Raw genomic sequence first — 25,027 nt, 5'->3', positions numbered from 1 at the left:
AATAAAAAAATCGTAAGTAACTACTAACCTTGCGATGCAAAGTTCAGTTGATTGAAATATATATAGACACCGCCTTTCGTTCTGCTATCCAAAGCTTTTGCGATTAAATTGCCTCAACGCCTTGAAAAAATAACATCCTATTAATATAAAAAACTTGGTAATAAGATAATATCTATTAATTCTAATATAATAAACAATATAAAAAAGTGCTTCTTTTGTAAGTGAAACAATTAAATTTAATGTTTCAGATTAATTGATAATATAAATTTCATTAAAGCTTCAATCATTTGAATTATTGTAAAAAATTTAAAGAATCAAAATAGTTAACTACAGTAAAAAAATTTGAAATGAACTAGAATGAACTACTAAGTTAAATTTGTCCGGGACGGAGGATATACCTTAAATAGTAACAGTGCAGAAGAGATGATAACATGAGACGGCAAAAGAAGCAAATGAAGAAGACATAGAAACCAAAAAGCCTCCACTATTTGTCTGAAACTTAAAGAAAACAAAAAAATAAGTCTTGTTTACTAGAAAAAGTGAACCAAAAAAATATAACAATAACTCAAATATTTTTAAGATCATTACCTTTACTCCAATTTCCTCCTCTTCAAACTCAATCACGCATCCATATGTATATGTGTACGTGTGTATATGCACATGTATTTATATATGTATGTTTGTGTATGTGTGTTTGTGTATGCAAGAGTCTATGTATGTTTGTGCGTGTATGAATGTATGTATATGTTCATCTGTGTATGTGTGTGTATGCATATATGTATGGATGTGTATGTATGCATATATGTATGGATGTATGTATGCATGTGTGTGTGTAAGTATGTATGCACAGATGTACGTATATTTGTTGTATGTATGTATGTATATGTATGTATGTAAGTGTATGTGTGTGTGCGAGCGTGTTTGTATGTTTGTGTTTATGTATTTGTGTGTGTATCGTTTATGGAATACAAAAGTTTAAGAGAGTGATTAATTTACTAACCTTGGATGAGTCATTCATTCCGCAGCAATCGTCTTTCTGTTGTAAATGACATTCGTTTCATTCATTTAAAGATATCGTTAGTATGAAACTTAATAATTGAATTAGATGAGAGTACCAAAATATGTGTAGCAAAATACAAAAAAGTAAATAAATCGTAAGTAACTACTAACCTTGCAATGCATAGTTGAGTTGATTGAAATATATAAAAATATCGCCTTTCGTTCTGCTATCCAAAGCTTTTGCGATTAAATTGCCTCAACGCCTTGAAAAAATAAGATCTATTAATATAAAAAACTTCTTATAAGATAATATCTATTAATTCTAATATAGTAAACAATATAAAAAAGTGCTTGTTTTGTAAGTGAAACAATTAAATTTAATGTTTCAGATTAATTGATAATATAAATCTCATTAAAGTTTCAATCATTTGAATTATTGTAAAAAATTTAAAGAATTAAAACAGTTAACTATGGTATTAAAATTTGAAATGAACTAGAATAAACTACCAAGTTAAATTTGTCCGGGACGGAGGATATACCTTAAGTAGTAACAGTGCAGAAGAGATGATAACAAGAGACAGCAAAAGAAGCAAATGAAGAAGACAGAGAAACCAAAAAGCCTCGACTATTTGTCTGAAACTTAAAAAAAACAAAAAAATAAGTCATGTTTTCTATAAAAAGTGAACCAAAAAAATATAACAATAACTCAAATATTTTTAAGATCGTTACCTTTACTCCAATTTCCTCCTCTTCAAACTCAATCACGCATCTATATGTATATGTGTATGTGTGTGTATGCACATGTATTTATATATGAATGTTTGTGTATGTGTGTGTATGTGTATGCAAGAGTCTATGTATGTTTGTGCGTGTATGAATGTATGTATATGTTCACATGTGTATGTGTGTGTATGCATATATGTATGGATGTATGCATGTGTGTGTGTAAGTATGTATGCACAGATGTATGTATATATGTTGTATGTATGTATGTATGTATGTATGTATGTATGTAAGTGTATGTGTGTGTGTGAGCGTGTTTGTATGTATATGTGTATGGTTGTGTTTATGTATTTGTGTGTGTATCGTTTATGGAATACAAAAGTCTAAGAGAGTGATTAATTTACTAACCTTGGATGAGTCATTCATTCCGCAGCAATCGTCTTTCTGTTGTAAATGACATCCGTTTCATTCATTTTAAAATATCGTTAATATGAAACTTAATAATTGAATTAGGTGAGAGTACCAAAATATGTGTAGCAAAATAGAAAAAAGTAAATAAATCATAAGTAACTACTCACCCTGCAATGCGTAGTGTAGTTGATTGAAATATATAAAGATATCGCCTTTCGTTCAGCTATCCAAAGCTTTTGCATTTAAATTGCCTCAACGCCTTGAAAAAATAACATCTATTAATATAAAAAACTTGTTATAGGATAATATCTATAAATTCTAATATAATAAACAATATAAAAAAATGCTTTTGTAAGTGAGACAATTAAATTTAATGTTTCAGATTAATTGATAATATAAATCTCATTAAAGTTTCAATCCTTTGAATTATTGTAAAAAATTTAAAGAATTAAAACAGTTAACTATGGTATTAAAATTTGAAATGAACTAGAATAAACTACCAAGTTAAATTTGTCCGGGACGGAGGATATACCTTAAGTAGTAACAGTGCAGAAGAGATGATAACAAGAGACAGCAAAAGAAGCAAATGAAGAAGACAGAGAAACCAAAAAGCCTCGACTATTTGTCTGAAACTTAAAAAAAACAAAAAAATAAGTCATGTTTTCTATAAAAAGTGAACCAAAAAAATATAACAATAACTCAAATATTTTTAAGATCATTACCTTTACTCCAATTTCCTCCTCTTCAAACTCAATCACGCATCTATATGTATATGTGTATGTGTGTGTATGCACATGTATTTATATATGTATGTTTGTGTATGTGTGTGTATGTGTATGCAAGAGTCTATGTATGTTTGTGCGTGTATGAATGTATGTATATGTTCACATGTGTATGTGTGTGTATGCATATATGTATGGATGTATGCATGTGTGTGTGTAAGTATGTATGCAATGATGTATGTATATATGTTGTATGTATGTATGTATGTATGTATGTAAGTGTATGTGTGTGTGTGAGCGTGTTTGTATGTATATGTGTATGGTTGTGTTTATGTATTTGTGTGTGTATCGTTTATGGAATACAAAAGTCTAAGAGAGTGATTAATTTACTAACCTTGGATGAGTGATTCATTCCGCAGCAATCGTCTTTCTGTTCTGAATGACATTCGTTTCATTCATTTAAAGATATCGTTAGTATGAAACTTAATAATTGAATTAGATGAGAGTACCAAAATATGTGTAGCAAAATACAAAAAAGTAAATAAATCGTAAGTAACTACTAACCTTGCAATGCATAGTTGAGTTGATTGAAATATATAAAGATATCGCCTTTCGTTCTGCTATCCAAAGCTTTTGCGATTAAATTGCCTCAACGCCTTAAAAAAATAACATCTATTAATATAAAAAACTTGTTATAGGATAATATCTATAAATTCTAATATAATAAACAATATAAAAAAATGCTTTTGTAAGTGAGACAATTAAATTTAATGTTTCAGATTAATTGATAATATAAATCTCATTAAAGTTTCAATCGTTTGAATTATTGTAAAAAATTTAAAGAATAAAAATAGTTAACTATGGTAAAAAAATTTGAAATGAACTATAATAAACTACTAAGTTAAATTTATCCGGCACGGATGATATACCTTAAATAGTAATAGTGCGGAAGAGATTATAACATGAGACGGCAAAAGAAGCAAATGAAGAAGACAGAGAAACCAAAAAGCCTCGACTATTTGTCTGAAACTTAAAAAAAAACAAAAAAATAAGTCATGTTTACCCGAAAAAGTGAACCAAAAAAATATAACAATAACTCAAATATTTTTAAGATCATTACCTTTACTCCAATTTCCTCTTCTTCAAACTTAATCACGCATCCATATGTATATGTGTATGTGTGTATATGCACATGTATTTATATATGTATGTTTGTGTCTGTGTGTATGTGTATGTTTGTGCGTGTATGAATGTATGTATATGTTCATCTGTGTATGTGTGTGTATGCATATATGTATGGATGTATGTATGCATGTTTGTATGGATGTATGTATGTACAGATGTATGTATATATGTTGTATGTATGTAAGTGTATGTGTGTGTGCGCGCGTGTTTGTATGTATATGTGTATGTCTGTGTTTATGTATTTGTGTGTGTATCGTTTATGGAATACAAAAGTTTAAGAGAGTGATTAATTTACTAACCTTGGATGAGTCATTCATTCCGCAGCAATCGTCTTTCTGTTGTAAATGACATTCGTTTCATTCATTTAAAGATATCGTTAGTATGAAACTTAAGAATTGAATTAGATGGGAGTACAAAAATATGTGTAGCAAGATAGAACAAAATAAAAAAATCGTAAGTAACTACTAACCTTGCGATGCAAAGTTCAGTTGATTGAAATATATATAGACACCGCCTTTCGTTCTGCTATCCAAAGCTTTTGCGATTAAATTGCCTCAACGCCTTGAAAAAATAACATCCTATTAATATAAAAAACTTGGTAATAAGATAATATCTATTAATTCTAATATAATAAACAATATAAAAAAGTGCTTCTTTTGTAAGTGAAACAATTAAATTTAATGTTTCAGATTAATTGATAATATAAATTTCATTAAAGCTTCAATCATTTGAATTATTGTAAAAAATTTAAAGAATCAAAATAGTTAACTACAGTAAAAAAATTTGAAATGAACTAGAATGAACTACTAAGTTAAATTTGTCCGGGACGGAGGATATACCTTAAATAGTAACAGTGCAGAAGAGATGATAACATGAGACGGCAAAAGAAGCAAATGAAGAAGACATAGAAACCAAAAAGCCTCCACTATTTGTCTGAAACTTAAAGAAAACAAAAAAATAAGTCTTGTTTACCAGAAAAAGTGAACCAAAAAAATATAACAATAACTCAAATATTTTTAAGATCATTACCTTTACTCCAATTTCCTCTTCTTCAAACTCAATCACGCATCCATATGTATATGTGTACGTGTGTATATGCACATGTATTTATATATGTATGTTTGTGTTTGTGTGTGTATGTGTATGTTTGTGCGTGTATGAATGTATGTATATGTTCATTTATCTATGTGTGTGTCTGCATATATGTATGGATGTATGTATGCATGTATGTATGGATGTATGTATGTACAGATATATGTATATATGTTGTATGTATGTATGTATGTAAGTGTATGTGTGTGTGCGCGCGTGTTTGTATGTATATGTGTATGTCTGTGTTTATGTATTTGTGTGTATCGTTTATGGAATACAAAAGTTTAAGAGAGTGATTAATTTACTAACCTTGGATGAGTCATTCATTCCGCAGCAATCGTCTTTCTGTTGTAAATGACATTCGTTTCATTCATTTAAAGATATCGTTAGTATGAAACTTAAGAATTGAATTAGATGGGAGTACAAAAATATGTGTAGCAAGATAGAACAAAATAAAAAAATCGTAAGTAACTACTAACCTTGCGATGCAAAGTTCAGTTGATTGAAATATATATAGACACCGCCTTTCGTTCTGCTATCCAAAGCTTTTGCGATTAAATTGCCTCAACGCCTTGAAAAAATAACATCCTATTAATATAAAAAACTTGGTAATAAGATAATATCTATTAATTCTAATATAATAAACAATATAAAAAAGTGCTTCTTTTGTAAGTGAAACAATTAAATTTAATGTTTCAGATTAATTGATAATATAAATTTCATTAAAGCTTAAATCATTTGAATTATTGTAAAAAATTTAAAGAATCAAAATAGTTAACTACAGTAAAAAAATTTGAAATGAACTAGAATGAACTACTAAGTTAAATTTGTCCGGGACGGAGGATATACCTTAAATAGTAATAGTGCAGAAGAGATGATAACATGAGACGGCAAAAGAAGCAATTGAAGAAGACATAGAAACCAAAAAGCCTCCACTATTTGTCTGAAACTTAAAGAAAACAAAAAAATAAGTCTTGTTTACCAGAAAAAGTGAACCAAAAAAATATAACAATAACTCAAATATTTTTAAGATCATTACCTTTACTCCAATTTCCTCTTCTTCAAACTCAATCACGCATCCATATGTATATGTGTACGTGTGTATATGCACATGTATTTATATATGTATGTTTGTGTCTGTGTGTGTATGTGTATGTTTGTGCGTGTATGAATGTATGTATATGTTCATTTATCTATGTGTGTGTATGCATATATGTATGGATGTATGTATGCATGTATGTATGGATGTATGTATGTACAGATATATGTATATATGTTGTATGTATGTATGTATGTAAGTGTATGTGTGTGTGCGCGCGTGTTTGTATGTATATGTGTATGTCTGTGTTTATGTATTTGTGTGTGTATCGTTTATGGAATACAAAAGTTTAAGAGAGTGATTAATTTACTAACCTTGGATGAGTCATTCATTCCGCAGCAATCGTCTTTCTGTTCTAAATGACATTCGTTTCATTCATTTAAAGATATCGTTAGTATGAAACTTAAGAATTGAATTAGATGGGAGTACAAAAATATGTGTAGCAAGATAGAACAAAATAAAAAAATCGTAAGTAACTACTAACGTTGCGATGCAAAGTTCAGTTGATTGAAATATATATAGACACCGTCTTTCGTTCTGCTATCCAAAGCTTTTGCGATTAAATTGCCTCAACGCCTTGAAAAAATAACATCCTATTAATATAAAAAACTTGGTAATAAGATAATATCTATTAATTCTAATATAATAAACAATATAAAAAAGTGCTTCTTTTGTAAGTGAAACAATTAAATTTAATGTTTCAGATTAATTGATAATATAAATTTCATTAAAGCTTCAATCATTTGAATTATTGTAAAAAATTTAAAGAATCAAAATAGTTAACTACAGTAAAAAAATTTGAAATGAACTAGAATGAACTACTAAGTTAAATTTGTCCGGGACGGAGGATATACCTTAAATAGTAATAGTGCAGAAGAGATGATAACATGAGACGGCAAAAGAAGCAAATGAAGAAGACATAGAAACCAAAAAGCCTCCACTATTTGTCTGAAACTTAAAGAAAACAAAAAAATAAGTCTTGTTTACCAGAAAAAGTGAACCAAAAAAATATAACAATAACTCAAATATTTTTAAGATCATTACCTTTACTCCAATTTCCTCTTCTTCAAACTCAATCACGCATCCATATGTATATGTGTACGTGTGTATATGCACATGTATTTATATATGTATGTTTGTGTCTGTGTGTGTATGTGTATGTTTGTGCGTGTATGAATGTATGTATATGTTCATTTATCTATGTGTGTGTATGCATATATGTATGGATGTATGTATGCATGTATGTATGGATGTATGTATGTACAGATATATGTATATATGTTGTATGTATGTATGTATGTAAGTGTATGTGTGTGTGCGCGCGTGTTTGTATGTATATGTGTATGTCTGTGTTTATGTATTTGTGTGTGTATCGTTTATGGAATACAAAAGTTTAAGAGAGTGATTAATTTACTAACCTTGGATGAGTCATTCATTCCGCAGCAATCGTCTTTCTGTTCTAAATGACATTCGTTTCATTCATTTAAAGATATCGTTAGTATGAAACTTAAGAATTGAATTAGATGGGAGTACAAAAATATGTGTAGCAAGATAGAACAAAATAAAAAAATCGTAAGTAACTACTAACCTTGCGATGCAAAGTTCAGTTGATTGAAATATATATAGACACCGCCTTTCGTTCTGCTATCCAAAGCTTTTGCGATTAAATTGCCTCAACGCCTTGAAAAAATAACATCCTATTAATATAAAAAACTTGGTAATAAGATAATATCTATTAATTCTAATATAATAAACAGTATAAAAAAGTGCTTCTTTTGTAAGTGAAACAATTAAATTTAATGTTTCAGATTAATTGATAATATAAATTTCATTAAAGCTTCAATCATTTAAATTATTGTAAAAAATTTAAAGAATCAAAATAGTTAACTACAGTAAAAAAATTTGAAATGAACTAGAATGAACTACTAAGTTAAATTTGTCCGGGACGGAGGATATACCTTAAATAGTAACAGTGCAGAAGAGATGATAACATGAGACGGCAAAAGAAGCAAATGAAGAAGACATAGAAACCAAAAAGCCTCCACTATTTGTCTGAAACTTAAAGAAAACAAAAAAATAAGTCTTGTTTACTAGAAAAAGTGAACCAAAAAAATATAACAATAACTCAAATATTTTTAAGATCATTACCTTTACTCCAATTTCCTCCTCTTCAAACTCAATCACGCATCCATATGTATATGTGTACGTGTGTATATGCACATGTATTTATATATGTATGTTTGTGTATGTGTGTTTGTGTATGCAAGAGTCTATGTATGTTTGTGCGTGTATGAATGTATGTATATGTTCATCTGTGTATGTGTGTGTATGCATATATGTATGGATGTGTATGTATGCATATATGTATGGATGTATGTATGCATGTGTGTGTGTAAGTATGTATGCACAGATGTACGTATATTTGTTGTATGTATGTATGTATATGTATGTATGTAAGTGTATGTGTGTGTGCGAGCGTGTTTGTATGTTTGTGTTTATGTATTTGTGTGTGTATCGTTTATGGAATACAAAAGTTTAAGAGAGTGATTAATTTACTAACCTTGGATGAGTCATTCATTCCGCAGCAATCGTCTTTCTGTTGTAAATGACATTCGTTTCATTCATTTAAAGATATCGTTAGTATGAAACTTAATAATTGAATTAGATGAGAGTACCAAAATATGTGTAGCAAAATACAAAAAAGTAAATAAATCGTAAGTAACTACTAACCTTGCAATGCATAGTTGAGTTGATTGAAATATATAAAAATATCGCCTTTCGTTCTGCTATCCAAAGCTTTTGCGATTAAATTGCCTCAACGCCTTGAAAAAATAAGATCTATTAATATAAAAAACTTCTTATAAGATAATATCTATTAATTCTAATATAGTAAACAATATAAAAAAGTGCTTGTTTTGTAAGTGAAACAATTAAATTTAATGTTTCAGATTAATTGATAATATAAATCTCATTAAAGTTTCAATCATTTGAATTATTGTAAAAAATTTAAAGAATTAAAACAGTTAACTATGGTATTAAAATTTGAAATGAACTAGAATAAACTACCAAGTTAAATTTGTCCGGGACGGAGGATATACCTTAAGTAGTAACAGTGCAGAAGAGATGATAACAAGAGACAGCAAAAGAAGCAAATGAAGAAGACAGAGAAACCAAAAAGCCTCGACTATTTGTCTGAAACTTAAAAAAAACAAAAAAATAAGTCATGTTTTCTATAAAAAGTGAACCAAAAAAATATAACAATAACTCAAATATTTTTAAGATCGTTACCTTTACTCCAATTTCCTCCTCTTCAAACTCAATCACGCATCTATATGTATATGTGTATGTGTGTGTATGCACATGTATTTATATATGAATGTTTGTGTATGTGTGTGTATGTGTATGCAAGAGTCTATGTATGTTTGTGCGTGTATGAATGTATGTATATGTTCACATGTGTATGTGTGTGTATGCATATATGTATGGATGTATGCATGTGTGTGTGTAAGTATGTATGCACAGATGTATGTATATATGTTGTATGTATGTATGTATGTATGTATGTATGTATGTAAGTGTATGTGTGTGTGTGAGCGTGTTTGTATGTATATGTGTATGGTTGTGTTTATGTATTTGTGTGTGTATCGTTTATGGAATACAAAAGTCTAAGAGAGTGATTAATTTACTAACCTTGAATGAGTCATTCATTCCGCAGCAATCGTCTTTCTGTTGTAAATGACATCCGTTTCATTCATTTTAAAATATCGTTAATATGAAACTTAATAATTGAATTAGGTGAGAGTACCAAAATATGTGTAGCAAAATAGAAAAAAGTAAATAAATCATAAGTAACTACTCACCCTGCAATGCGTAGTGTAGTTGATTGAAATATATAAAGATATCGCCTTTCGTTCAGCTATCCAAAGCTTTTGCATTTAAATTGCCTCAACGCCTTGAAAAAATAACATCTATTAATATAAAAAACTTGTTATAGGATAATATCTATAAATTCTAATATAATAAACAATATAAAAAAATGCTTTTGTAAGTGAGACAATTAAATTTAATGTTTCAGATTAATTGATAATATAAATCTCATTAAAGTTTCAATCCTTTGAATTATTGTAAAAAATTTAAAGAATTAAAACAGTTAACTATGGTATTAAAATTTGAAATGAACTAGAATAAACTACCAAGTTAAATTTGTCCGGGACGGAGGATATACCTTAAGTAGTAACAGTGCAGAAGAGATGATAACAAGAGACAGCAAAAGAAGCAAATGAAGAAGACAGAGAAACCAAAAAGCCTCGACTATTTGTCTGAAACTTAAAAAAAACAAAAAAATAAGTCATGTTTTCTATAAAAAGTGAACCAAAAAAATATAACAATAACTCAAATATTTTTAAGATCATTACCTTTACTCCAATTTCCTCCTCTTCAAACTCAATCACGCATCTATATGTATATGTGTATGTGTGTGTATGCACATGTATTTATATATGTATGTTTGTGTATGTGTGTGTATGTGTATGCAAGAGTCTATGTATGTTTGTGCGTGTATGAATGTATGTATATGTTCACATGTGTATGTGTGTGTATGCATATATGTATGGATGTATGCATGTGTGTGTGTAAGTATGTATGCAATGATGTATGTATATATGTTGTATGTATGTATGTATGTATGTATGTAAGTGTATGTGTGTGTGTGAGCGTGTTTGTATGTATATGTGTATGGTTGTGTTTATGTATTTGTGTGTGTATCGTTTATGGAATACAAAAGTCTAAGAGAGTGATTAATTTACTAACCTTGGATGAGTGATTCATTCCGCAGCAATCGTCTTTCTGTTCTGAATGACATTCGTTTCATTCATTTAAAGATATCGTTAGTATGAAACTTAATAATTGAATTAGATGAGAGTACCAAAATATGTGTAGCAAAATACAAAAAAGTAAATAAATCGTAAGTAACTACTAACCTTGCAATGCATAGTTGAGTTGATTGAAATATATAAAGATATCGCCTTTCGTTCTGCTATCCAAAGCTTTTGCGATTAAATTGCCTCAACGCCTTAAAAAAATAACATCTATTAATATAAAAAACTTGTTATAGGATAATATCTATAAATTCTAATATAATAAACAATATAAAAAAATGCTTTTGTAAGTGAGACAATTAAATTTAATGTTTCAGATTAATTGATAATATAAATCTCATTAAAGTTTCAATCGTTTGAATTATTGTAAAAAATTTAAAGAATAAAAATAGTTAACTATGGTAAATAAATTTGAAATGAACTATAATAAACTACTAAGTTAAATTTATCCGGCACGGATGATATACCTTAAATAGTAATAGTGCGGAAGAGATTATAACATGAGACGGCAAAAGAAGCAAATGAAGAAGACAGAGAAACCAAAAAGCCTCGACTATTTGTCTGAAACTTAAAAAAAAACAAAAAAATAAGTCATGTTTACCCGAAAAAGTGAACCAAAAAAATATAACAATAACTCAAATATTTTTAAGATCATTACCTTTACTCCAATTTCCTCTTCTTCAAACTTAATCACGCATCCATATGTATATGTGTATGTGTGTATATGCACATGTATTTATATATGTATGTTTGTGTCTGTGTGTATGTGTATGTTTGTGCGTGTATGAATGTATGTATATGTTCATCTGTGTATGTGTGTGTATGCATATATGTATGGATGTATGTATGCATGTTTGTATGGATGTATGTATGTACAGATGTATGTATATATGTTGTATGTATGTAAGTGTATGTGTGTGTGCGCACGTGTTTGTATGTATATGTGTATGTCTGTGTTTATGTATTTGTGTGTGTATCGTTTATGGAATACAAAAGTTTAAGAGAGTGATTAATTTACTAACCTTGGATGAGTCATTCATTCCGCAGCAATCGTCTTTCTGTTGTAAATGACATTCGTTTCATTCATTTAAAGATATCGTTAGTATGAAACTTAAGAATTGAATTAGATGGGAGTACAAAAATATGTGTAGCAAGATAGAACAAAATAAAAAAATCGTAAGTAACTACTAACCTTGCGATGCAAAGTTCAGTTGATTGAAATATATATAGACACCGCCTTTCGTTCTGCTATCCAAAGCTTTTGCGATTAAATTGCCTCAACGCCTTGAAAAAATAACATCCTATTAATATAAAAAACTTGGTAATAAGATAATATCTATTAATTCTAATATAATAAACAATATAAAAAAGTGCTTCTTTTGTAAGTGAAACAATTAAATTTAATGTTTCAGATTAATTGATAATATAAATTTCATTAAAGCTTCAATCATTTGAATTATTGTAAAAAATTTAAAGAATCAAAATAGTTAACTACAGTAAAAAAATTTGAAATGAACTAGAATGAACTACTAAGTTAAATTTGTCCGGGACGGAGGATATACCTTAAATAGTAACAGTGCAGAAGAGATGATAACATGAGACGGCAAAAGAAGCAAATGAAGAAGACATAGAAACCAAAAAGCCTCCACTATTTGTCTGAAACTTAAAGAAAACAAAAAAATAAGTCTTGTTTACCAGAAAAAGTGAACCAAAAAAATATAACAATAACTCAAATATTTTTAAGATCATTACCTTTACTCCAATTTCCTCTTCTTCAAACTCAATCACGCATCCATATGTATATGTGTACGTGTGTATATGCACATGTATTTATATATGTATGTTTGTGTTTGTGTGTGTATGTGTATGTTTGTGCGTGTATGAATGTATGTATATGTTCATTTATCTATGTGTGTGTCTGCATATATGTATGGATGTATGTATGCATGTATGTATGGATGTATGTATGTACAGATATATGTATATATGTTGTATGTATGTATGTATGTAAGTGTATGTGTGTGTGCGCGCGTGTTTGTATGTATATGTGTATGTCTGTGTTTATGTATTTGTGTGTATCGTTTATGGAATACAAAAGTTTAAGAGAGTGATTAATTTACTAACCTTGGATGAGTCATTCATTCCGCAGCAATCGTCTTTCTGTTGTAAATGACATTCGTTTCATTCATTTAAAGATATCGTTAGTATGAAACTTAAGAATTGAATTAGATGGGAGTACAAAAATATGTGTAGCAAGATAGAACAAAATAAAAAAATCGTAAGTAACTACTAACCTTGCGATGCAAAGTTCAGTTGATTGAAATATATATAGACACCGCCTTTCGTTCTGCTATCCAAAGCTTTTGCGATTAAATTGCCTCAACGCCTTGAAAAAATAACATCCTATTAATATAAAAAACTTGGTAATAAGATAATATCTATTAATTCTAATATAATAAACAATATAAAAAAGTGCTTCTTTTGTAAGTGAAACAATTAAATTTAATGTTTCAGATTAATTGATAATATAAATTTCATTAAAGCTTCAATCATTTGAATTATTGTAAAAAATTTAAAGAATCAAAATAGTTAACTACAGTAAAAAAATTTGAAATGAACTAGAATGAACTACTAAGTTAAATTTGTCCGGGACGGAGGATATACCTTAAATAGTAATAGTGCAGAAGAGATGATAACATGAGACGGCAAAAGAAGCAATTGAAGAAGACATAGAAACCAAAAAGCCTCCACTATTTGTCTGAAACTTAAAGAAAACAAAAAAATAAGTCTTGTTTACCAGAAAAAGTGAACCAAAAAAATATAACAATAACTCAAATATTTTTAAGATCATTACCTTTACTCCAATTTCCTCTTCTTCAAACTCAATCACGCATCCATATGTATATGTGTACGTGTGTATATGCACATGTATTTATATATGTATGTTTGTGTCTGTGTGTGTATGTGTATGTTTGTGCGTGTATGAATGTATGTATATGTTCATTTATCTATGTGTGTGTATGCATATATGTATGGATGTATGTATGCATGTATGTATGGATGTATGTATGTACAGATATATGTATATATGTTGTATGTATGTATGTATGTAAGTGTATGTGTGTGTGCGCGCGTGTTTGTATGTATATGTGTATGTCTGTGTTTATGTATTTGTGTGTGTATCGTTTATGGAATACAAAAGTTTAAGAGAGTGATTAATTTACTAACCTTGGATGAGTCATTCATTCCGCAGCAATCGTCTTTCTGTTCTAAATGACATTCGTTTCATTCATTTAAAGATATCGTTAGTATGAAACTTAAGAATTGAATTAGATGGGAGTACAAAAATATGTGTAGCAAGATAGAACAAAATAAAAAAATCGTAAGTAACTACTAACGTTGCGATGCAAAGTTCAGTTGATTGAAATATATATAGACACCGTCTTTCGTTCTGCTATCCAAAGCTTTTGCGATTAAATTGCCTCAACGCCTTGAAAAAATAACATCCTATTAATATAAAAAACTTGGTAATAAGATAATATCTATTAATTCTAATATAATAAACAATATAAAAAAGTGCTTCTTTTGTAAGTGAAACAATTAAATTTAATGTTTCAGATTAATTGATAATATAAATTTCATTAAAGCTTCAATCATTTGAATTATTGTAAAAAATTTAAAGAATCAAAATAGTTAACTACAGTAAAAAAATTTGAAATGAACTAGAATGAACTACTAAGTTAAATTTGTCCGGGACGGAGGATATACCTTAAATAGTAATAGTGCAGAAGAGATGATAACATGAGACGGCAAAAGAAGCAAATGAAGAAGACATAGAAACCAAAAAGCCTCCACTATTTGTCTGAAACTTAAAGAAAACAAAAAAATAAGTCTTGTTTACCAGAAAAAGTGAACCAAAAAAATATAACAATAACTCAAATATTTTTAAGATCATTACCTTTACTCCAATTTCCTCTTCTTCAAACTCAATCACGCATCCATATGTATATGTGTACGTGTGTATATGCACATGTATTTATATATGTATGTTTGTGTCTGTGTGTGTATGTGTATGTTTGTGCGTGTATGAATGTATGTATATGTTCATTTATCTATGTGTGTGTATGCATATATGTATGGATGTATGTATGCATGTATGTATGGATGTATGTATGTATAGATATATGTATATATGTTGTATGTATGTATGTATGTAAGTGTATGTGTGTGTGCGCGCGTGTTTGTATGTATATGTGTATGTCTGTGTTTATGTATTTGTGTGTGTATCGTTTATGGAATACAAAAGTTTAAGAGAGTGATTAATTTACTAACCTTGGATGAGTCATTCATTCCGCAGCAATCGTCTTTCTGTTGTAAATGACATTCGTTTCATTCATTTAAAGATATCGTTAGTATGAAACTTAAGAATTGAATTAGATGGGAGTACAAAAATATGTGTAGCAAGATAGAACAAAATAAAAAAATCGTAAGTAACTACTAACCTTGCGATGCAAAGTTCAGTTGATTGAAATATATATAGACACCGCCTTTCGTTCTGCTATCCAAAGCTTTTGCGATTAAATTGCCTCAACGCCTTGAAAAAATAACATCCTATTAATATAAAAAACTTGGTAATAAGATAATATCTATTAATTCTAATATAATAAACAATATAAAAAAGTGCTTCTTTTGTAAGTGAAACAATTAAATTTAATGTTTCAGATTAATTGATAATATAAATTTCATTAAAGCTTCAATCATTTGAATTATTGTAAAAAATTTAAAGAATCAAAATAGTTAACTACAGTAAAAAAATTTGAAATGAACTAGAATGAACTACTAAGTTAAATTTGTCCGGGACGGAGGATATACCTTAAATAGTAACAGTGCAGAAGAGATGATAACATGAGACGGCAAAAGAAGCAAATGAAGAAGACATAGAAACCAAAAAGCCTCCACTATTTGTCTGAAACTTAAAGAAAACAAAAAAATAAGTCTTGTTTACTAGAAAAAGTGAACCAAAAAAATATAACAATAACTCAAATATTTTTAAGATCATTACCTTTACTCCAATTTCCTCCTCTTCAAACTCAATCACGCATCCATATGTATATGTGTACGTGTGTATATGCACATGTATTTATATATGTATGTTTGTGTATGTGTGTTTGTGTATGCAAGAGTCTATGTATGTTTGTGCGTGTATGAATGTATGTATATGTTCATCTGTGTATGTGTGTGTATGCATATATGTATGGATGTGTATGTATGCATATATGTATGGATGTATGTATGCATGTGTGTGTGTAAGTATGTATGCACAGATGTACGTATATTTGTTGTATGTATGTATGTATATGTATGTATGTAAGTGTATGTGTGTGTGCGAGCGTGTTTGTATGTTTGTGTTTATGTATTTGTGTGTGTATCGTTTATGGAATACAAAAGTTTAAGAGAGTGATTAATTTACTAACCTTGGATGAGTCATTCATTCCGCAGCAATCGTCTTTCTGTTGTAAATGACATTCGTTTCATTCATTTAAAGATATCGTTAGTATGAAACTTAATAATTGAATTAGATGAGAGTACCAAAATATGTGTAGCAAAATACAAAAAAGTAAATAAATCGTAAGTAACTACTAACCTTGCAATGCATAGTTGAGTTGATTGAAATATATAAAAATATCGCCTTTCGTTCTGCTATCCAAAGCTTTTCCGATTAAATTGCCTCAACGCCTTGAAAAAATAAGATCTATTAATATAAAAAACTTCTTATAAGATAATATCTATTAATTCTAATATAGTAAACAATATAAAAAAGTGCTTGTTTTGTAAGTGAAACAATTAAATTTAATGTTTCAGATTAATTGATAATATAAATCTCATTAAAGTTTCAATCATTTGAATTATTGTAAAAAATTTAAAGAATTAAAACAGTTAACTATGGTATTAAAATTTGAAATGAACTAGAATAAACTACCAAGTTAAATTTGTCCGGGACGGAGGATATACCTTAAGTAGTAACAGTGCAGAAGAGATGATAACAAGAGACAGCAAAAGAAGCAAATGAAGAAGACAGAGAAACCAAAAAGCCTCGACTATTTGTCTGAAACTTAAAAAAAACAAAAAAATAAGTCATGTTTTCTATAAAAAGTGAACCAAAAAAATATAACAATAACTCAAATATTTTTAAGATCGTTACCTTTACTCCAATTTCCTCCTCTTCAAACTCAATCACGCATCTATATGTATATGTGTATGTGTGTGTATGCACATGTATTTATATATGAATGTTTGTGTATGTGTGTGTATGTGTATGCAAGAGTCTATGTATGTTTGTGCGTGTATGAATGTATGTATATGTTCACATGTGTATGTGTGTGTATGCATATATGTATGGATGTATGCATGTGTGTGTGTAAGTATGTATGCACAGATGTATGTATATATGTTGTATGTATGTATGTATGTATGTATGTATGTATGTAAGTGTATGTGTGTGTGTGAGCGTGTTTGTATGTATATGTGTATGGTTGTGTTTATGTATTTGTGTGTGTATCGTTTATGGAATACAAAAGTCTAAGAGAGTGATTAATTTACTAACCTTGGATGAGTCATTCATTCCGCAGCAATCGTCTTTCTGTTGTAAATGACATCCGTTTCATTCATTTTAAAATATCGTTAATATGAAACTTAATAATTGAATTAGGTGAGAGTACCAAAATATGTGTAGCAAAATAGAAAAAAGTAAATAAATCATAAGTAACTACTCACCCTGCAATGCGTAGTGTAGTTGATTGAAATATATAAAGATATCGCCTTTCGTTCAGCTATCCAAAGCTTTTGCATTTAAATTGCCTCAACGCCTTGAAAAAATAACATCTATTAATATAAAAAACTTGTTATAGGATAATATCTATAAATTCTAATATAATAAACAATATAAAAAAATGCTTTTGTAAGTGAGACAATTAAATTTAATGTTTCAGATTAATTGATAATATAAATCTCATTAAAGTTTCAATCCTTTGAATTATTGTAAAAAATTTAAAGAATTAAAACAGTTAACTATGGTATTAAAATTTGAAATGAACTAGAATAAACTACCAAGTTAAATTTGTCCGGGACGGAGGATATACCTTAAGTAGTAACAGTGCAGAAGAGATGATAACAAGAGACAGCAAAAGAAGCAAATGAAGAAGACAGAGAAACCAAAAAGCCTCGACTATTTGTCTGAAACTTAAAAAAAACAAAAAAATAAGTCATGTTTTCTATAAAAAGTGAACCAAAAAAATATAACAATAACTCAAATATTTTTAAGATCATTACCTTTACTCCAATTTCCTCCTCTTCAAACTCAATCACGCATCTATATGTATATGTGTATGTGTGTGTATACACATGTATTTATATATGTATGTTTGTGTATGTGTGTGTATGTGTATGCAAGAGTCTATGTATGTTTGTGCGTGTATGAATGTATGTATATGTTCACATGTGTATGTGTGTGTATGCATATATGTATGGATGTATGCATGTGTGTGTGTAAGTATGTATGCAATGATGTATGTATATATGTTGTATGTATGTATGTATGTATGTATGTAAGTGTATGTGTGTGTGTGAGCGTGTTTGTATGTATATGTGTATGGTTGTGTTTATGTATTTGTGTGTGTATCGTTTATGGAATACAAAAGTCTAAGAGAGTGATTAATTTACTAACCTTGGATGAGTGATTCATTCCGCAGCAATCGTCTTTCTGTTCTGAATGACATTCGTTTCATTCATTTAAAGATATCGTTAGTATGAAACTTAATAATTGAATTAGATGAGAGTACCAAAATATGTGTAGCAAAATACAAAAAAGTAAATAAATCGTAAGTAACTACTAACCTTGCAATGCATAGTTGAGTTGATTGAAATATATAAAGATATCGCCTTTCGTTCTGCTATCCAAAGCTTTTGCGATTAAATTGCCTCAACGCCTTAAAAAAATAACATCTATTAATATAAAAAACTTGTTATAGGATAATATCTATAAATTCTAATATAATAAACAATATAAAAAAATGCTTTTGTAAGTGAGACAATTAAATTTAATGTTTCAGATTAATTGATAATATAAATCTCATTAAAGTTTCAATCGTTTGAATTATTGTAAAAAATTTAAAGAATAAAAATAGTTAACTATGGTAAAAAAATTTGAAATGAACTATAATAAACTACTAAGTTAAATTTATCCGGCACGGATGATATACCCTAAATAGTAATAGTGCGGAAGAGATTATAACATGAGACGGCAAAAGAAGCAAATGAAGAAGACAGAGAAACCAAAAAGCCTCGACTATTTGTCTGAAACTTAAAAAAAAACAAAAAAATAAGTCATGTTTACCCGAAAAAGTGAACCAAAAAAATATAACAATAACTCAAATATTTTTAAGATCATTACCTTTACTCCAATTTCCTCTTCTTCAAACTTAATCACGCATCCATATGTATATGTGTATGTGTGTATATGCACATGTATTTATATATGTATGTTTGTGTCTGTGTGTATGTGTATGTTTGTGCGTGTATGAATGTATGTATATGTTCATCTGTGTATGTGTGTGTATGCATATATGTATGGATGTATGTATGCATGTTTGTATGGATGTATGTATGTACAGATGTATGTATATATGTTGTATGTATGTAAGTGTATGTGTGTGTGCGCGCGTGTTTGTATGTATATGTGTATGTCTGTGTTTATGTATTTGTGTGTGTATCGTTTATGGAATACAAAAGTTTAAGAGAGTGATTAATTTACTAACCTTGGATGAGTCATTCATTCCGCAGCAATCGTCTTTCTGTTGTAAATGACATTCGTTTCATTCATTTAAAGATATCGTTAGTATGAAACTTAAGAATTGAATTAGATGGGAGTACAAAAATATGTGTAGCAAGATAGAACAAAATAAAAAAATCGTAAGTAACTACTAACCTTGCGATGCAAAGTTCAGTTGATTGAAATATATATAGACACCGCCTTTCGTTCTGCTATCCAAAGCTCTTGCGATTAAATTGCCTCAACGCCTTGAAAAAATAACATCCTATTAATATAAAAAACTTGGTAATAAGATAATATCTATTAATTCTAATATAATAAACAATATAAAAAAGTGCTTCTTTTGTAAGTGAAACAATTAAATTTAATGTTTCAGATTAATTGATAATATAAATTTCATTAAAGCTTCAATCATTTGAATTATTGTAAAAAATTTAAAGAATCAAAATAGTTAACTACAGTAAAAAAATTTGAAATGAACTAGAATGAACTACTAAGTTAAATTTGTCCGGGACGGAGGATATACCTTAAATAGTAATAGTGCAGAAGAGATGATAACATGAGACGGCAAAAGAAGCAAATGAAGAAGACATAGAAACCAAAAAGCCTCCACTATTTGTCTGAAACTTAAAGAAAACAAAAAAATAAGTCTTGTTTACCAGAAAAAGTGAACCAAAAAAATATAACAATAACTCAAATATTTTTAAGATCATTACCTTTACTCCAATTTCCTCTTCTTCAAACTCAATCACGCATCCATATGTATATGTGTACGTGTGTATATGCACATGTATTTATATATGTATGTTTGTGTCTGTGTGTGTATGTGTATGTTTGTGCGTGTATGAATGTATGTATATGTTCATTTATCTATGTGTGTGTCTGCATATATGTATGGATGTATGTATGCATGTATGTATGGATGTATGTATGTACAGATATATGTATATATGTTGTATGTATGTATGTATGTAAGTGTATGTGTGTGTGCGCGCGTGTTTGTATGTATATGTGTATGTCTGTGTTTATGTATTTGTGTGTATCGTTTATGGAATACAAAAGTTTAAGAGAGTGATTAATTTACTAACCTTGGATGAGTCATTCATTCCGCAGCAATCGTCTTTCTGTTGTAAATGACATTCGTTTCATTCATTTAAAGATATCGTTAGTATGAAACTTAAGAATTGAATTAGATGGGAGTACAAAAATATGTGTAGCAAGATAGAACAAAATAAAAAAATCGTAAGTAACTACTAACCTTGCGATGCAAAGTTCAGTTGATTGAAATATATATAGACACCGCCTTTCGTTCTGCTATCCAAAGCTTTTGCGATTAAATTGCCTCAACGCCTTGAAAAAATAACATCCTATTAATATAAAAAACTTGGTAATAAGATAATATCTATTAATTCTAATATAATAAACAATATAAAAAAGTGCTTCTTTTGTAAGTGAAACAATTAAATTTAATGTTTCAGATTAATTGATAATATAAATTTCATTAAAGCTTCAATCATTTGAATTATTGTAAAAAATTTAAAGAATCAAAATAGTTAACTACAGTAAAAAAATTTGAAATGAACTAGAATGAACTACTAAGTTAAATTTGTCCGGGACGGAGGATATACCTTAAATAGTAATAGTGCAGAAGAGATGATAACATGAGACGGCAAAAGAAGCAATTGAAGAAGACATAGAAACCAAAAAGCCTCCACTATTTGTCTGAAACTTAAAGAAAACAAAAAAATAAGTCTTGTTTACCAGAAAAAGTGAACCAAAAAAATATAACAATAACTCAAATATTTTTAAGATCATTACCTTTACTCCAATTTCCTCTTCTTCAAACTCAATCACGCATCCATATGTATATGTGTACGTGTGTATATGCACATGTATTTATATATGTATGTTTGTGTCTGTGTGTGTATGTGTATGTTTGTGCGTGTATGAATGTATGTATATGTTCATTTATCTATGTGTGTGTATGCATATATGTATGGATGTATGTATGCATGTATGTATGGATGTATGTATGTACAGATATATGTATATATGTTGTATGTATGTATGTATGTAAGTGTATGTGTGTGTGCGCGCGTGTTTGTATGTATATGTGTATGTCTGTGTTTATGTATTTGTGTGTGTATCGTTTATGGAATACAAAAGTTTAAGAGAGTGATTAATTTACTAACCTTGGATGAGTCATTCATTCCGCAGCAATCGTCTTTCTGTTCTAAATGACATTCGTTTCATTCATTTAAAGATATCGTTAGTATGAAACTTAAGAATTGAATTAGATGGGAGTACAAAAATATGTGTAGCAAGATAGAACAAAATAAAAAAATCGTAAGTAACTACTAACCTTGCGATGCAAAGTTCAGTTGATTGAAATATATATAGACACCGTCTTTCGTTCTGCTATCCAAAGCTTTTGCGATTAAATTGCCTCAACGCCTTGAAAAAATAACATCCTATTAATATAAAAAACTTGGTAATAAGATAATATCTATTAATTCTAATATAATAAACAATATAAAAAAGTGCTTCTTTTGTAAGTGAAACAATTAAATTTAATGTTTCAGATTAATTGATAATATAAATTTCATTAAAGCTTCAATCATTTGAATTATTGTAAAAAATTTAAAGAATCAAAATAGTTAACTACAGTAAAAAAATTTGAAATGAACTAGAATGAACTACTAAGTTAAATTTGTCCGGGACGGAGGATATACCTTAAATAGTAATAGTGCAGAAGAGATGATAACATGAGACGGCAAAAGAAGCAAATGAAGAAGACATAGAAACCAAAAAGCCTCCACTATTTGTCTGAAACTTAAAGAAAACAAAAAAATAAGTCTTGTTTACCAGAAAAAGTGAACCAAAAAAATATAACAATAACTCAAATATTTTTAAGATCATTACCTTTACTCCAATTTCCTCTTCTTCAAACTCAATCACGCATCCATATGTATATGTGTACGTGTGTATATGCACATGTATTTATATATGTATGTTTGTGTCTGTGTGTGTATGTGTATGTTTGTGCGTGTATGAATGTATGTATATGTTCATTTATCTATGTGTGTGTATGCATATATGTATGGATGTATGTATGCATGTATGTATGGATGTATGTATGTATAGATATATGTATATATGTTGTATGTATGTATGTATGTAAGTGTATGTGTGTGTGCGCGCGTGTTTGTATGTATATGTGTATGTCTGTGTTTATGTATTTGTGTGTGTATCGTTTATGGAATACAAAAGTTTAAGAGAGTGATTAATTTACTAACCTTGGATGAGTCATTCATTCCGCAGCAATCGTCTTTCTGTTGTAAATGACATTCGTTTCATTCATTTAAAGATATCGTTAGTATGAAACTTAAGAATTGAATTAGATGGGAGTACAAAAATATGTGTAGCAAGATAGAACAAAATAAAAAAATCGTAAGTAACTACTAACCTTGCGATGCAAAGTTCAGTTGATTGAAATATATATAGACACCGCCTTTCGTTCTGCTATCCAAAGCTTTTGCGATTAAATTGCCTCAACGCCTTGAAAAAATAACATCCTATTAATATAAAAAACTTGGTAATAAGATAATATCTATTAATTCTAATATAATAAACAATATAAAAAAGTGCTTCTTTTGTAAGTGAAACAATTAAATTTAATGTTTCAGATTAATTGATAATATAAATTTCATTAAAGCTTCAATCATTTGAATTATTGTAAAAAATTTAAAGAATCAAAATAGTTAACTACAGTAAAAAAATTTGAAATGAACTAGAATGAACTACTAAGTTAAATTTGTCCGGGACGGAGGATATACCTTAAATAGTAACAGTGCAGAAGAGATGATAACATGAGACGGCAAAAGAAGCAAATGAAGAAGACATAGAAACCAAAAAGCCTCCACTATTTGTCTGAAACTTAAAGAAAACAAAAAAATAAGTCTTGTTTACTAGAAAAAGTGAACCAAAAAAATATAACAATAACTCAAATATTTTTAAGATCATTACCTTTACTCCAATTTCCTCCTCTTCAAACTCAATCACGCATCCATATGTATATGTGTACGTGTGTATATGCACATGTATTTATATATGTATGTTTGTGTATGTGTGTTTGTGTATGCAAGAGTCTATGTATGTTTGTGCGTGTATGAATGTATGTATATGTTCATCTGTGTATGTGTGTGTATGCATATATGTATGGATGTGTATGTATGCATGTGTGTGTGTAAGTATGTATGCACAGATGTACGTATATTTGTTGTATGTATGTATGTATATGTATGTATGTAAGTGTATGTGTGTGTGCGAGCGTGTTTGTATGTTTGTGTTTATGTATTTGTGTGTGTATCGTTTATGGAATACAAAAGTTTAAGAGAGTGATTAATTTACTAACCTTGGATGAGTCATTCATTCCGCAGCAATCGTCTTTCTGTTGTAAATGACATTCGTTTCATTCATTTTAAAATATCGTTAGTATGAAACTTAAAAATTGAATTAGATGCGAGTACCAAAATATGTGTAGCAAAATAGAAAAAAGTAAATAAATCGTAAGTAACTACTAACCTTGGAATGCATAGTTGAGTTGATTGAAATATATAAAGATATCGCCTTTCGTTCTGCTATCCAAAACTTTTTCGATTAAATTGCCTCAACACCTTGAAAAAATAATATCTATTAATATAAAAAACTTGGTAATAAGATAATATCTATTAATTCTAATATAATAAACAATATAAAAAAGTGCTTCTTTTGTAAGTGAAACGATTAAATTTAATATTTCAGATTAATTGATAATATAAATCTCATTAAAGTTTCAATCATTTGAGTTATTGTAAAAAATTTAAAGAATTAAAATAGTTAACTATGGTAAAAAAATTTGAAATGAACTAGAATAAACTACTAAGTTAAATTTGTCCGGAACGGAGAATATACCTTAAATAGTAATAGTGCAGAAGAGATGATAACATGAGACGGCAAAAGAAGCAAATGAAGAAGACAGAGAAACCAACAAAACCTCGACTATTTGTCTGAAACGTAAAAAAAACAAAAAAATATGTCATGTTTTCCATAA

This window comes from Carya illinoinensis, chromosome 15 (assembly GCF_018687715.1).
Source record: "Carya illinoinensis cultivar Pawnee chromosome 15, C.illinoinensisPawnee_v1, whole genome shotgun sequence".
NCBI classification, from domain to species: Eukaryota; Viridiplantae; Streptophyta; class Magnoliopsida; order Fagales; family Juglandaceae; genus Carya; species Carya illinoinensis.
Note: the sequence above shows the minus strand (reverse complement) of the source record.